The sequence below is a fragment of the Pogoniulus pusillus genome, chromosome 18 (genome assembly GCF_015220805.1).
Source record: "Pogoniulus pusillus isolate bPogPus1 chromosome 18, bPogPus1.pri, whole genome shotgun sequence".
NCBI lineage: Eukaryota > Metazoa > Chordata > Aves > Piciformes > Lybiidae > Pogoniulus > Pogoniulus pusillus.
Window position 1 is genome coordinate 16772473 of NC_087281.1, and position 14146 is coordinate 16786618.

Genomic DNA, 14146 nt, shown 5'->3' on the forward strand with positions numbered 1-14146 from the left:
ATGTGATGGCTTTGGGTCAAATGGCAAACTGCCTTACATGGCAATCCCACCCAAACACAGTGCAACCCGGGGAGTGTACACATGTTGCTGCAAATCCCCCTCCCCAAGCAGCGCTTCTCTCCCCGTTTTGCTCACCTTGGCATCTGAGTGCTTCCACAACGGTCTTCCAATGCAGACCATGTACAGAAAGAGCTATCAAAAGTTGCTTCTCTGTTCTGGGAAATTGTTGTTCAAATAAATTGTTTGCTAAAGTGTCAGCCTACTGACAGACCACTGTGCTAGAGGGCTGCCACTTCAGCTCCAACTTCAGAAACCTCTGCAGTCCAGGTTTAGTGAGAGACTGACCAGACTTCTTCCAGTTTTAGTGGCCATCTCATACCTCATGTGAGCAGCACCCAATCGCACAATAAGTTGGAGAAATAAACAGACCTATCTCATCTTTCAAGTACAGCCGTAGCCGTTTGCCTGTGGGTTAAAAACAAACCCAAACATCAAACCCACAAAGGAGATGATCATTTCTCCAAATCATATTGGGGGGTGGGGAGAAGGGTTAAAAAAGTCAGTTTACTACTGAGGGGCTCCATCCTTGCTGTGCTCTCCAGCCTCGGATATATTCTGTTATGCTGTTTGCTAATTGTTTCCAGCGTTTGATGTGAGTATTTTTGGCAGTTAGTTTGTCATGAATTGACACTTATTTTGTCAACCTATCTTCAGCAAAATAGACCCTCCCCCCCCCCTGCTCCTTGTAGACCTGTCAGAAACATAAAGATTACTCATAGCAGGCTTCCAAGAAGCTCCCAGAGCCAGCACCTGGAGTTTGCATAACAACCATTGTCGACGATCCACCTACAGCAGCTTAAAAATACAGATTTGAATGGGTGATGAAGGGCCAGGAGTTCTCAGAAGGACGAGTCAGATTCAGGATCTTATTAATAGAACCGGAGGCGTTCTCATGAAGACAAAAAAAAAACCCCACACCAACCCACCCTCTTGTTATCTTAGCTGTCATCAGCAGCCACCTTTTCAAAAACAAGACGGCTAGAGGCAGAGCGTTCCTGTAGAAGAGCAAGCAGAACACTGCTGCAGAAAGCCATGAGGATAAGATGGAGAGCGGCAAGCACTGAGGATTGCCGCCCAGGTCCTCCGCAGGAAGCGCTGCGCATGCAGCTGCCTGCTTTGTGCTTGATGGCTTTGCTGAAGGAACTTCACTTGTTTTTTCTGACGTGGTGCCACGCATTTCATCCCCGGAGAGCTAATTGCCAGACAAAGGGAACCCACCCGAAGAACACACACAAAGCTATTTGTGGCATGGGCTCTGGCACTCTCTCCAGCAAAACGAAAAGCAATAAAATTAATTGGAGTGCACAATAGGCACTCCTCAAAACAGCAGATTAAGAGATGCAGAGCAGTGATGGCTGTTGGTGAGGGCAGGGAGTACCAGGGCACATGGCAGAGAAGGTGACAGAAGGACTTTCTTGCATTGCTGCCACGCCACCGCACAAGCACTCTGCCCAGCCCTGCCTGCACAGCCGAGGACAGGGCAGTGGGATGCCGTGGCCACCTTCTGACCTGGGACTTACTTCTTAACAGGGTAATAGATCCAGCCTCCCTGAGAGACGACAAGCTGCAGCACAGCGGAGAAGGGGCTGCCCCAATAGGAGAGTTCCCCGTGTGCGTGTGCCACCTTCTCCCAGGTCTCAGACGGAGTGAGGGACATGGGGAGGAGAGCCCAAAGAGCAACAGAGATGTCAGAGGCATCATCCGGCTGTGTTAAAAACCTCCACTCTGCATAAACACCAACATTCCCTGGCTATTCTGAGCCAAATCCCAGCCCGTTAGGTTCAGCATTAACAACAATCCCTGTAACTTTCTCAGCCTTGCTGTTTACACAAGCTTGAGCTCTCATACATAAAACTCTTAAATGAAAACATTAAAGAGCAGCTGGCGCCTCTTGGAAAACTCATAAAAAGTCTGTTTCCAAACAGCAGCTCTTCTATACCATAAATGTCTGTATTTCTTACTCCCCTCGTGCCTTATTTCTAAAGACATTTGCATGAAAACAGGAACTTTGTTTATTAAAAGGGTTCATCTGCTCCTGCTGTTAATTTCCCACCTGAAGCCAGAATCCCCCGGGTATGACATCATTAGTGCAGGCTCTGGAAATGATCATGAAGTCACAAACAGCAGGTTAGGGCTCCACTTGGAGAATCAACAGCAAGAACAGAGAACTTCTTCCACTGCCAAATCCCTATATTCGTATTGTTTTTTTCCCTGGAGCAATATCCCATTGGCCTCAGCAGGACACTGCAAAAAATAAGGCTGTCAGCAGTTGGTATTACAGCCATTCCTCTCATCCTGCTCCTGCCTTGCACAGCAGGTCTGGGACATGAGAATCCCTGCCCTGGCATGGTGCTGGTCCTCCCAGTGCCACATCCTCACCCTGCTCCCCACAAGCAGGAGCAATCCCAGAATGAAACCACTTCATCCCTCTATCATTTTCTCTAAGTTTCCTCTTTTCCAACTAAGCACTATGATTTATTCCATTTGCATGGAGGGCATCACATGGGGATATCACACAGTCCAGGAGCACAGCTGGTGGGATAAGGAAGCCCAGCCAGGAGCACTGCTGCAGCTGCCCCACACTACACATGAGGCTGGCTATGGGGTAGTGGGGCTGTCCCACACAGAGCCATAAATAGGAGCAGCAGCACTGATGATGGGATGGCTGAAGGTGCTCCATGGGCTTTCTCCATGAAACTGGTGCCTGTTGTTACTCCTCCCCATACGCAGGACCTGTCCTTATTGAACTTCGTGTGGTTAGCCTTCGCCCAGCTGTCCTGCCTGTCCAGGTCTTGCTGGAATGCCAGCACAGCATGATGTGCTGTTGGCCACCCTCTCAGCATTGTATGATCAGCAAACTTGCTGAGAGTACATTCAATCACCTCATCTGGGTCATTGATAAAGATATTGAACAAAGCTGCCCCCAATACTGATCCCTGGGGAACACCACTGGCTGCAGGCCTCCAACTTGACTCTGTGCCATTGATGACAACCTCTGCACTCTGTTGTGGAACCAGTTTTCAATCCACCTCGCAGACCAGCCATCTATGCCACATCTCCTGAGCTTATCTGTGAGGATGCTGTGGGACACAGCAATATTGCCAACGCAGCTGAAGCCCTTCCCTCCCATGACGAGGCATGCACAGCCAATACAAAATGCATAGGTTGAATATTACTAGTTTTTAAACCAATACCTGTGCATGCAAGTGGTATATTTGTCATGTGCTAGTTCTCTGCATGATGCATGATGTGTTTATGATGGGTCTCTGCCTGAGTGCCACTATGCTGCACTGTTGCAGCACTGTATACAGTCTGGCCCTGCGTGACCAGCATCCTCCATCCAGCAGCCTATGGAGCAGCTTGCCTCCCTGCCTTAACACAACCTTTACATACGTAGTGCTGCATCTTTATTTGTTGCTGGTGTTGGGATCATGAACAGTGTTTCAGAAATACTATTTGTCAAACACCAGCTTGTAACATTTGGCATAGCAGAGGAGGAAGAAAAAAGCTATGTGTTCACTCTTGCAAAGAAAATCTATATTCTTCCCTCAATGAAATCACTGTGACTTGATTGATCACCACAAACTTGCTGCATGGTGATGGTGCTCTGCTTGCATTACCTGAATTGGGCTTGGCCACTGGGGAACATGATTTGGGAGAGAGTAAGCCAGCAATTGCTGTAGATGCACAGCAGTCTTGTCCTCTCCTGGCACCACTGCTGAGTCCTGTTTCTCCTCCACTCCCCTCAGCACAGCCCATAGGCACCAGAGCCTCTGGTTTTCTTTGGTTTGGTCCATTGTTACAGAGCAAGTAAGTCCAAGTGTTTTACTTGGCATGGGCTGGCAGTCCCATCATGCCATACTTCCTCTGCACAGAATAAGTGCTATTTAGCAGCTCTGATTATTTTGGAGAGATGCTCAGGGTTCTTTTGAGAAGAGAAGAATATACTGAATCTGATTGTATTGGCTGCTTATGCTTGTTTTTCTGGATGGCCTTCACTCTCTTTGTATAAAATGTGAGATGCAGACCTGGGCAATTTTTCAAGAGGGGCACAGTGCCACTGTCACATGCACCTCGCATAATGCAGTTGTTATCTCTCACAAGTTACTCATGAGAGAGAAGAAAACAACCCAAAATGCAGGCACACTGGGGAGAGGTGTCCAGGCTTCCCACTTGGTCACCCCAGTGCACACCCAACCCGAATCAATAAGAATTTAGTCCAAAGCAAGTAACAGCTGGAAGAGTTGATTAGACTCCTCTGGTTTCTGTTATTTATCCCCTTAGCACACCACCTGATAGCATAACTCTAACCTGTCAAAGAAAGGCTGCTCCTGTTTCTTGATGTGGGCTTTGAGGATACACACAGACGAAGAGCAAATATGTCAGCGCAACTGAAAGTGTCTCTGACTCATCATATCGTAATTTTTATAGGAGCTGCTGGCTTCATCCATTTCCCTCAATCTTTCCTTTAGAATATTCCACTCCAGGAGCTCTACATTTTCTCAGAAATGCCCATATGCTCTCTGTAAGAGTCAGCATTGTTCATTTTAAAGGGCGAGCAGAAGATGAGCCCTCCCTTGCTCTGCATTCCAACCCTTGTTTTTCCATTTCCTTACTTTAAAATCAGCAAATGTTCAAGGTCTTCCTCCCACCTGCTTCTCCAACGCAGTTTTAAATTAGCCATGATTTCCTTCTCTTCTCAGCTCCTCGTTTTTTTTCTGAAGTCTGTACTATCAGATCCTAACACCCTCCTTCCCTCTTTGTTATTCGAGGCAGACCCGCATCGTGCTGCTCATTCATGAGGACACTTCCGCCCACTCCACAGAGCCAATATTCTCCACCTCTGCTCTGTGCAAATGCTTTCATCTACACATTAGCCGAGCTCTTACTTCCAGCAGCTGCTTTTTCCTTTGAGTTGTCCTTTTGTGTGTGCATGTGCTTTGTGAGCAGCCCTTGACACTTTGCAGGGCTGCGGAGTCTTTTCGAAGTGAGTGCTTTCCCGGGAGGAGGGCAGGCCACTGCAACAGAAGCTGAAGCTGCTTACTGGAAAGAACATTTGTTCCTTCCAGTATGGAAAAAAAAATACATTTAAAAAACCCTAAATTGTTGCTAATTCTACAGGGGTCCATCCTCTGCTCCAGGCATCTTTACAGCCAATCCAATGTCACTGGTATTAACAGCATGTCACTGGTATTAACAGCATGAAACAGCAACGATTCATGCCACTATAACTCCCTTGCTTCCACAGCATCCCTGACAACTGAAACTTCAGATCAGATTGAGAAGCTCTCTCCCCAGCCAATGCCTCAGACAATATTGCTGTGGAGGGAAGCTGGGCCATAGGGCATGACCAGATAGATAGTGAACCCCAAGGCTGCTGGACTCAATGTAGGGTTGAGTCATAGAATCACAGAATCAGTCAGGGTTGGAAGGGACCACAAGGAACATTCAGTGCTAACCCCTCTACCATGGGCAGGGACACCCTACCCTAGAGCAGGCTGGCCACAGCCTCATCCAGCCTGGCCTTAAACATCTCCAGGGATGGGGCCTCAGCCACCTCTCTGGGTAACCCGTTCCAGGCTCTCACCACTCTCATGCTGAACAACTTCCTCCTCACATCCAGCCTGAATCTCCCCACCTCCAGCTTTGTTCCATTCCCCCTAGTCCTGTCACTCCCTGACAGCCTAAAAAGTCCCTCCCCAGTTATTTTGGAGGCCCCCTTCAGATACTGGAAGGTCGCAATTAGTTCAACTTGGAGCCTCCTCTTCTCCAGACTGAACAGTTCAGCAGCTCCCCATCTGCACAGCAGGGGAGCAGATCTGATGGCTGCTGAGCCATTTGACTAAAGAGATTTGGCCCAACAGAGGCTCACAGACTCAACCTTCATCTGAATCTTCTCCTGGCTCAGAAGCTGGACATACTAGTCTCCTCCATTTAAGAGCTCAGACTTTCAAGGAGCTGTCAGAGCATGCAGAACTTTGCTCTCTCCAGCTGGTGTCCCTGGGTCTCATCTGCAAGCTTGCAGTGAGTGGACCACACAGAGCACAAAAGTTATCAGAGAGTGTCTGACAATGGCTCCCAGGGCAGGGATGGGTGAATGCAGGACACACACTGCATATTTTCTCATCTCAAGGTATCAAAAAGGTTTAGGGAAGAGTTGGGGTTTTGGCTCTTGGCTCAGTGAGGCAAATGCCCCACCACAATGGGAGAGTTCCCAGTAGCTCCCCAGTGAAGACCTTCACGCTTTTCTGATTACTTCACCCTTTGTACTGCTCTCCCACAAGCTATAGGTTGGGGATTGGATGACAGATTTGACACAGACTGTCTGACAAAGATTTCTCATCTGCTTGGCATAGCATTCAGAGAAATTGATTCACTGAAGCGTCGATACAGCATTACATTCAGCTGTAGTTCCCAGTCATGCCATGAAAGGCACCATCACATCAGTGGGCTTGTTGACCCATTCAGCTCACCCAACTCTGGTACTGAGCATACTTCTCAGTTCCCCATGCTCTGAAGGCAGCTTCCCTTGGCCACGTGTGTGATACCAAGTATAAAGAATAAAGGTTTCAGTTTTGCAGAACTGCCTTGCATAAGGAAAAAAAATCACTCCTGAGGTCCCTGCTGAATGACAGACATGCCTTACCAATACTAAGGGATGTTTCATCCTTTTTGCCTTGCAGGTTAGCTGTTCATCACCAACAGAATACCAGCAAGCACAAGGAAAGGAAGAGACATACGTAGCAATGTGCCACAGCTGTTCTTAAAAAGCAAAGCAGACGAAATGACTAGCTCCCTGAATGACCACCCCCATATGAAGTAATCTTTTCTTCCAGGTCCTTTCATCTTCAGGCATGCAGACCAGCCATGGATTTTCTAATCTTGCTCTATCCTGCCACTGAGCCAGACTTCATCCCCCACAGAGCCCATCCACCTCATCTCCTCTCATTACCAATACTTCCCTCTGCATCTACCTCCTCCAGTTTCCTTCTTAAGTTCTTGTGAGCTCATTTGGCACCTTCGCCGGCTTGTCTTGTGAATAATTGTCCATTCATCTCCTCTTTCTTACTTTTCTCTAGGTAGGAAGAGGGAACATGCCCTTCTAGTGTCAGGAGCCCGTCTGCCCAGGAGCATAACCCACCAGTGGGCAAGGGTTAATGACATGCCAGTGTCCTGACTTCTCTGCCTTCAAACAGCAGCCACAAGGAAAAGGGACACTTAGTAAGACAACCTCACAGCAGAAGTTAGGTCCCATAGTAGTAACACATTTTTGCAGTTCCTAAAACCTGCAAAAGAGTATGCTTCAGGGTTGTTTTTTTCCCCCACCTGCCATGTGTAGCATGATTGAAGACACGTTTAGGATAGATGACAGTAGACTAATGATGTGCTAAAATGCAAGTATACAGATGTTTTTGCCACTAGTGTCTGAATAAAACAGAGACTCCAACAAGGTTAAACATAGTTTGGCTAAGGATCAAAACAAAGATATTAGAGCTTTTCAAGTGCCTTGAATGTTTTAATGTACATCCATCACTAACTGCAGACAGAGTTGGGTTTTTTTTTTCTTGAGATATATTGGAAGTAATTTGCAAAAGTGAGTATGAAAGCTGAAAGAACCATGGAAATGTGCTCTGAATAGCTGCACCACCCTGACTACAGAAGGAATTCAGTGCAGGCAAGGGAATATCTATATCTATCTATATATATATCATAGAATCATAGCATCAACCAGGTTGGAAGAGACCTCCAAGTTCATCCAGTCCAACCTAGCACCCAGCCCTGTCCAATCAACCAGACCATGGCACTAAGTGCCACACGGTTCAGATTTGTGTATCTGGTTCTAGCCTGACTGTGGTGCCCAAAAATGCCCCACTCTGGGACATTCTGAAATTAGAGGCACTCTAATATGAATATCACTTTGTACTTTGATGTTTCTGGTCCACTTAGTGCCTCTCTATAACATTTCTCCTGTATATTAACTGCTTTTGCATAGGAGAACTGTTTTCAAAGCTGAGTTGTGTACTCAACATACCCTCCTGCTGCTTTTTCACTATGCAAATTGCCTGTGCTCCTCTCTTCTAGGTACTGTATTTTAAATGGCCTCCTGGCTTTTTACCTCGTTGGGGCCTTTGGAAGAGCTAGCCTCCCAGCTCCCATAGCATGGCTGAATGCCAGCCCATGCACTGAAGAGTTTGCTCACATGGAAAAATGCCCCAACACTTTGAGATAGAGCCTTGTCAGATCACCAAATCAAAATGCCCTACATTCATTTCTCTTGCTTGCAGGCCTGCTGCTGCTTAGTCAGCAGTTCGGCTGCCACGTAAAACCTTTGCTAAAAGAGCTGTGGTAGAACATAACTGATCAGTGAGCCTGAAGTGTTAGAGCTCTCTGAGTAGATGGAGGCTCTAACAGGAAGGCAGGAAACCCTGTCTGTAAGCTTAGGGCTAGGGGTGAGGAAACTGTTTCCATTCAGCAGATACTGCAGGGTAACACTGATGAGAGGGCTCCAGTGCAGCCAAAAGCCTTTTTCCCTCCCCCAGTTTAAGGATTCCTGGTTTGTGGAGCTCAGCACCCCAGGGAGGAAGCGTGGGCCAGTCGACACTGCTGCAAGGAAAGCTGTTCCTTCTTCCTACCCTTGTGGCTGCAGGGAAGGGAGGCAGAGAATCTACAAACATATTCACATAAGCGCGTGTGAAATAACCCACATAAATCACCCTGCAAGGCTGTTTGGAACAGCCTGCTATCTGTAACACCAGTCACAATTAGCACACTAACTTATTTACATGCCATAAATCCCCAGCAAACCAAGATTTGTATTGATTTTTCATGACAGACCTGTGAGCTTTGGTAAATTCGTTAGATCAGACTCAGCTCTTCTTACGAGGGGTTTCAGCAGCTCACAGGAGTGCGATGGTATATCACACAAGGGCTGCCTTCTCCTCCCAGACCCCAGCCACAGCTCTAGCATTCACCCCTTTGCAAGTCCAAATCCTGATTAGATATGGGAATAGATCCCCCATGTGGATCTGAACAGGGAAAAACAAGGCCCCGAGGACAGAGTTAACCAAGCCCCTTGGAGCCCTCACTGATACCCCTTAGTTTGGCAGCTGCTTCAATGCAGCTTTCAGTTTTAATCACAAACTGTTTTCTTGACAGCCCGCAGTAAAATCAAGCCAGACAAAACGAAGGGGCCTGTCTTTGGTTTACAAGTTGCATGCAACATCCTTTGGGGGTTCTAATTTGATTCCAGGAAAACCAAATAAGCAGCTCAGATGAAGCAGATGCAGCCTGGAGTGCCCTGAGGCCGTGGTGCCATTGGCTCCTTGAGTCCTGCGGTATGTGCAAGTGGTTTCTGCACATGCCTCGCCCCTGGCTAGCGCCGCTGGTGGGGTACGTTCTGCTGTGCCCATGTACACACTGCTCCAGATGTCACTGCACGTTGTAGGTCTCTCCCTCGCCCTGACCAACCCCAACAGAGAAACAAATCTCTCACAAACAGCTTGCACCAGACTTTCAGTCGGGGTAAGCACGATGTGAGGGAAAGCAAAAGCAAGCTGCGTTTGAACCTGCAGTATCCGCACAGATGTATCAGTACCCAGATGCCCAGAAGTGTGCGTTTTGCTCCTCTATGTGCAGAGGCATGCTTGCAGCGCGGTCTGAGTGCTGTCTGGCACACCAAAGTCTCATTGCAGATTAGGGATTATTTTTCAGTTTTCCAATTCGTGAACTAAGAATTTACCCATGCCTCCATCCCTCCCACAGAGGTCCTGTGAGGATAAATTGCGCTGTTTGAACGATTTGAAAGCTGGAAGCGCCAAGAGCCAGACGGGAGGGAGTAGCCCAGAGGAACGAGGGAGCCGAGCGTATATTCAGTGGAGGAGTTGTTCCAGCTAATGGACAGAGAGCTCCCTCACTCCCTGCAAAAGCAGCCCAGACAATGCTTGACAGAGTGTACATTTTGTAGAGGCTCAGATACTCCGTTTTTCCTGGAAAAGCACGGACAGAGCAGCGGTGGTTTCAGCAGCGAGTACACCATGTATTGTGCGCACTGCAAGGGGCTCCTTGGGCTCCCAGAGCATCACATCACCTCTGACACTTGTTGATTAACAGAATTTAGGCTCTACCTTTTTCTTCTCTTTTCCTGCTTCATTCCTGGTGCCTGCCAAGGGCAGATGTTTCCACACCCTTCTTCCTCAAAATAAGGCAGGAGCCTTATATTTCTGTGGGACTCGCTGCACATCACAATTAGTATCTTTCATAAACAGAGCAGAGACCACTCAAACCCCAACAGCAACATCATATTAGCAGGCAACCCCCCTAAGAAGGGTAGCAATTGCTTTGACCAGCATCATACTGCCTAAAGAGATGGCAGGAAGGAAATTACTGGTGAGCACTCACAGCACCCACCAGACTAAACAGTATGTGGAGATAAAAATACAGAGCACCACAAGATCGGAGTGGCAGGTCAGAGGGAGGCCAGTGGCCAAGTGTGGCAAAAAGGATGGATTTTCATCACTACATTGCTGCAAATTGAATGGGTGAGTGATGTGCCCATCACACAGGTGAGAGAAGAGTAAGGCGTATGTACTGCAGCCTGAAGAGAACCTGCAGTTGGAATCGTGCTGTCTTCTAGCCAGGGAAGGCATTAAGAACAATGAGGATTGAATAAATAGGGCCAGGAGGATGCTCAGAGGGCTGGAGCACCTCTGCTATGAGGACAGGCTACAAGAGTTGGGGCTGTTCAGTCTGGAGAAGAGAAGGCTTCCAGGTGACCTTATTGTGGCTTTCCAATATCTGAAGGAGGCCTACAAAAAAGCTGGGGAGGGACTTTTTAGGCTATCAGGGAGTGACAGGTCTAGGGGGAATGGAGCAAAGCTGGAGGTGGGGAGATTCAGACTGGATGTGAGGAGGAAGGTGTTCAGCATGAGTGGTGAGAGCCTCGAATGGGTTGCCCAGGGAGGTAGTTGAGGCCCCATCTCTGGAGGTGTTTAAGGCCAGGCTGGATGAGGCTGTGGCCAGCCTGATCTAGGGTAGGGCATCCCTGCCTATGGCAGGGAGGTTGGAACTAGATGATCATTGTGGTCCCTTCCAATCCTGACTGATTCTATGATTCTATGTAAAAAACATATTGAAGTTAAGAGATGAGAAAACAATCTGTGAATGCAAGCAAAAAGCAAGTGGAACTGTACTCTACTGTGCTTACACACAACATCCTACTGTTCACACAATGACAGAATTGTCAGGGTTGGAAGAGACGCCAAAGATCATTCAGTTCCATCCCCCCTGCCACGGGCAGAAACACTTCACGCTAGATCAGGTTGCCCAAAGCCCCATCCAACCCTGACTGATTCTATGATTCAAAACAAAAGCAAAGAGGGAAGAGGGCTGGACACTCCAGCAAGCTTTCCATCTCTTCCCTAGTGGAGGGCAGCAAGGGTGTAGAATGGACCACTGATATATTTACATTGTCCCCACTAATTCAAGCTTCCACTCACATAAGACTGTAACCTACGTTAATACTTTGTGCTTTCATTAAAATCACATCACTTAAATTCGTTATATTTTCATTATGGAATATAAATTAAACTGCTCAACACCCCCTCCCCCAAAAAAAACCAACCAAACCAACATTATTATAAAATGAAACTCTGGTGCTCCATTCCAATCAGATGAAAAGGGAATGTTTCAAACAAAATTATTTCATAGAATCATAGAATCAACCAGGTTGGAAGAGACCTCCAAGATCATCCAGTCCAACCTAGCACCCAGCCCTATCCAGTCAACTAGACCATGGCACTAAGTGCCTCATCCAGGCTTTGCTTGAACACCTCCAGGGACGGCGACTCCACCACCTCCCTGGGCAGCCCATTCCAATGCCAATCACTCTCTCTGGCAACAACTTCCTCCTGACATCCAGCCTAGACCTCCTCTGACACAACTTGAGACTGTGTCCCCTTGTTCTGTTGCTGGTTGCCTGGGAGAAGAGACCAACCCCCACCCAGCTACAGCCTCCCTTCAGGTAGTTGCAGACAGCAGTGAGGTCCCCCCTGAGCCTCCTCTTCTGCAGGCTAAACAACCCCAGCTCCCTCAGCGTCTCCTCATAGCATTTGTCTAAACAAACCTGTGTGGCAACCAATGCAACCCCATAAAGACCATTTGTATTAATAAACCAGTATTTTTGCAATAAAAAACCCCAACATATTCATTGGCAAAGTGTTCAGCTGGGTTTATTAGTGTCATTAAGAATCCCTCTGCATTCCCCTTATTTTTCAGCAGCTAGCGAGGAGGCACATCCAGAATTTCATTATTTGAAAATGAGGCAATAAATAAAATGAAAAGTAAAGAGCAATTTGTACTCCTATAATGGCTTACTCTCCAAAGCTTCAGAGTGGTTTAGGGAAAAAAACACTCCATGATTTAACCTTCCCTCTCTTAATGTAGCTATTCCCCCTTTTTATAGCTGAGAAAAATATCTCTTGAGATAGCCTCCGCTCATTCGAACTGTCTGCATTCGGAGTGCCAACAGCCTGATTTACCACAGTTCATTGTGCTCCAAATCAGTGACTAGGATAATATTCAGTATTTCTAGCAAAGAACAGCACAGGCATCTTGCATCAGCTATCCCAGACTCCTGGAATCTGCTGGGGAGCTGGAGTGAATTTGTCACAGTGGGAAACTCAAGCCCTCTTTCTCAGCTCCTGGCTTCTCCTCAGTTTCCAGGCTGCAGAAGGCAAGAGGCAGTGCCTCTTTCACCTCGTTCTAGCCTTCCTCAAAAACCAGATGGGATGTTTTGCTAAGCAGCAACAATCTCTCTCGGCATACACACATTAACTGTTCGATGGGATCAATTCTCTTCTGTCCATTTTACAGCTCCTGCATTCCTGCTGGGTGACATTTAAAGGTGCAGAAGAATTCCTGGTATTTAAAAATATTCTTATTTTCGACGTTTCCTGGTGCCAAAGTTGACAGACATCTATGCACTTACAGAGAAGGCAGGAAAGCAGGGCTGTTTCTGGGGAAGAAATGGTTCTTTCATTTCCTTCCCTCTTGAGCGTCAGTTGATATTAATTTTAAACCTGGCTGCAACTCCATAGTAAGGAGAGTGAAAGATCTTGTTCTTTCATCCAAAAAAGTATCAAAAAGGTGTAGCCCAATTTTAAAGCAACCCTGCCAAGCCATTTAATTCCCCAAAGGAGGATGGTTTCCCTAGCAGCACAGGGTTTGCCGTATCAGATGCAGCAGACTACCAGATCATAAAGCCTCACCGCTTTAGTCTAGTGCTGACCCATATTTCATCCCTGTGCTTCAGAGGAAGATGAAAGATCTCCATAATGCACCCTAAACATAACCATATGGAAAAACCTTGCAGCACTTAAAAAAAGATAGGCAAATAGGGTCCTATGGAAATGCAGGGACACTATGGCATTCATTTCTGAAATCCCATAGGGATTAATGGGGCAATTATAAAGTCTACAGCAGAGTAAGGTTTTCCTGCTATGTTCTATAGGCTGGTGAGAGGCCTGGAGCACAGCCCTATGAGGAGAGGCTGAGGGAACTGGGGGTGTTTAGCATGGAGAAGAGGATGCTCGGGAGTGACCTCATTGCTGTCTGCAACTACCTGAAGGGAGGCTGCAGCCAGGTGGGGGTTGGTCTCTTCTCTCAGGCAACCAGCAACAGAACAAGGAGACACAGTCTCAAGTTGTGCCAGGGTAGGTCTAGGCTGGATGTTAGGAGGAAGTTCTTGCCAGAGAGAGTGATTGGCATTGGAATGGGCTGCCCAGGGAGGTGGTGAAGTCACTGTCCCTGGAGGTGTTCAAGCAAAGCCTGGATGAGGCACTTAGTGCCATGGTCTAGTTGATTGTCTAGGGCTGGGTGCTACGTTGGACTGGATGATCTTGGAGGTCTCTTCCAACCTGGCTGATTCTATGATTCTATGATGACAGCTCTTCAGCACAATAAGCACAGGAGACAACATAACAACATCCTGTGATATGCCAAAAACTGTGAAAAATCTAATTCCTAAACTGCTTTTAATGCAGTTAGACCAGGATCCAGTCTGCACCTTCAGAATGTCATGACAGAGGCT

At 47.3% G+C, this 14146-nt stretch overlaps 1 long non-coding RNA gene across 1 annotated transcript; it reads left to right on the forward strand.

Moving 5' to 3' along the window:
- The first annotated feature begins 1140 nt into the window (after positions 1–1140).
- LOC135183308 (uncharacterized) lies at positions 1141–1914 on the forward strand. The gene is made up of 2 exons (XR_010305499.1): positions 1141–1458; positions 1591–1914. It is a non-coding gene; the product is annotated as an uncharacterized LOC135183308 (long non-coding RNA).
- Positions 1915–14146: the final 12232 nt, after the last annotated feature.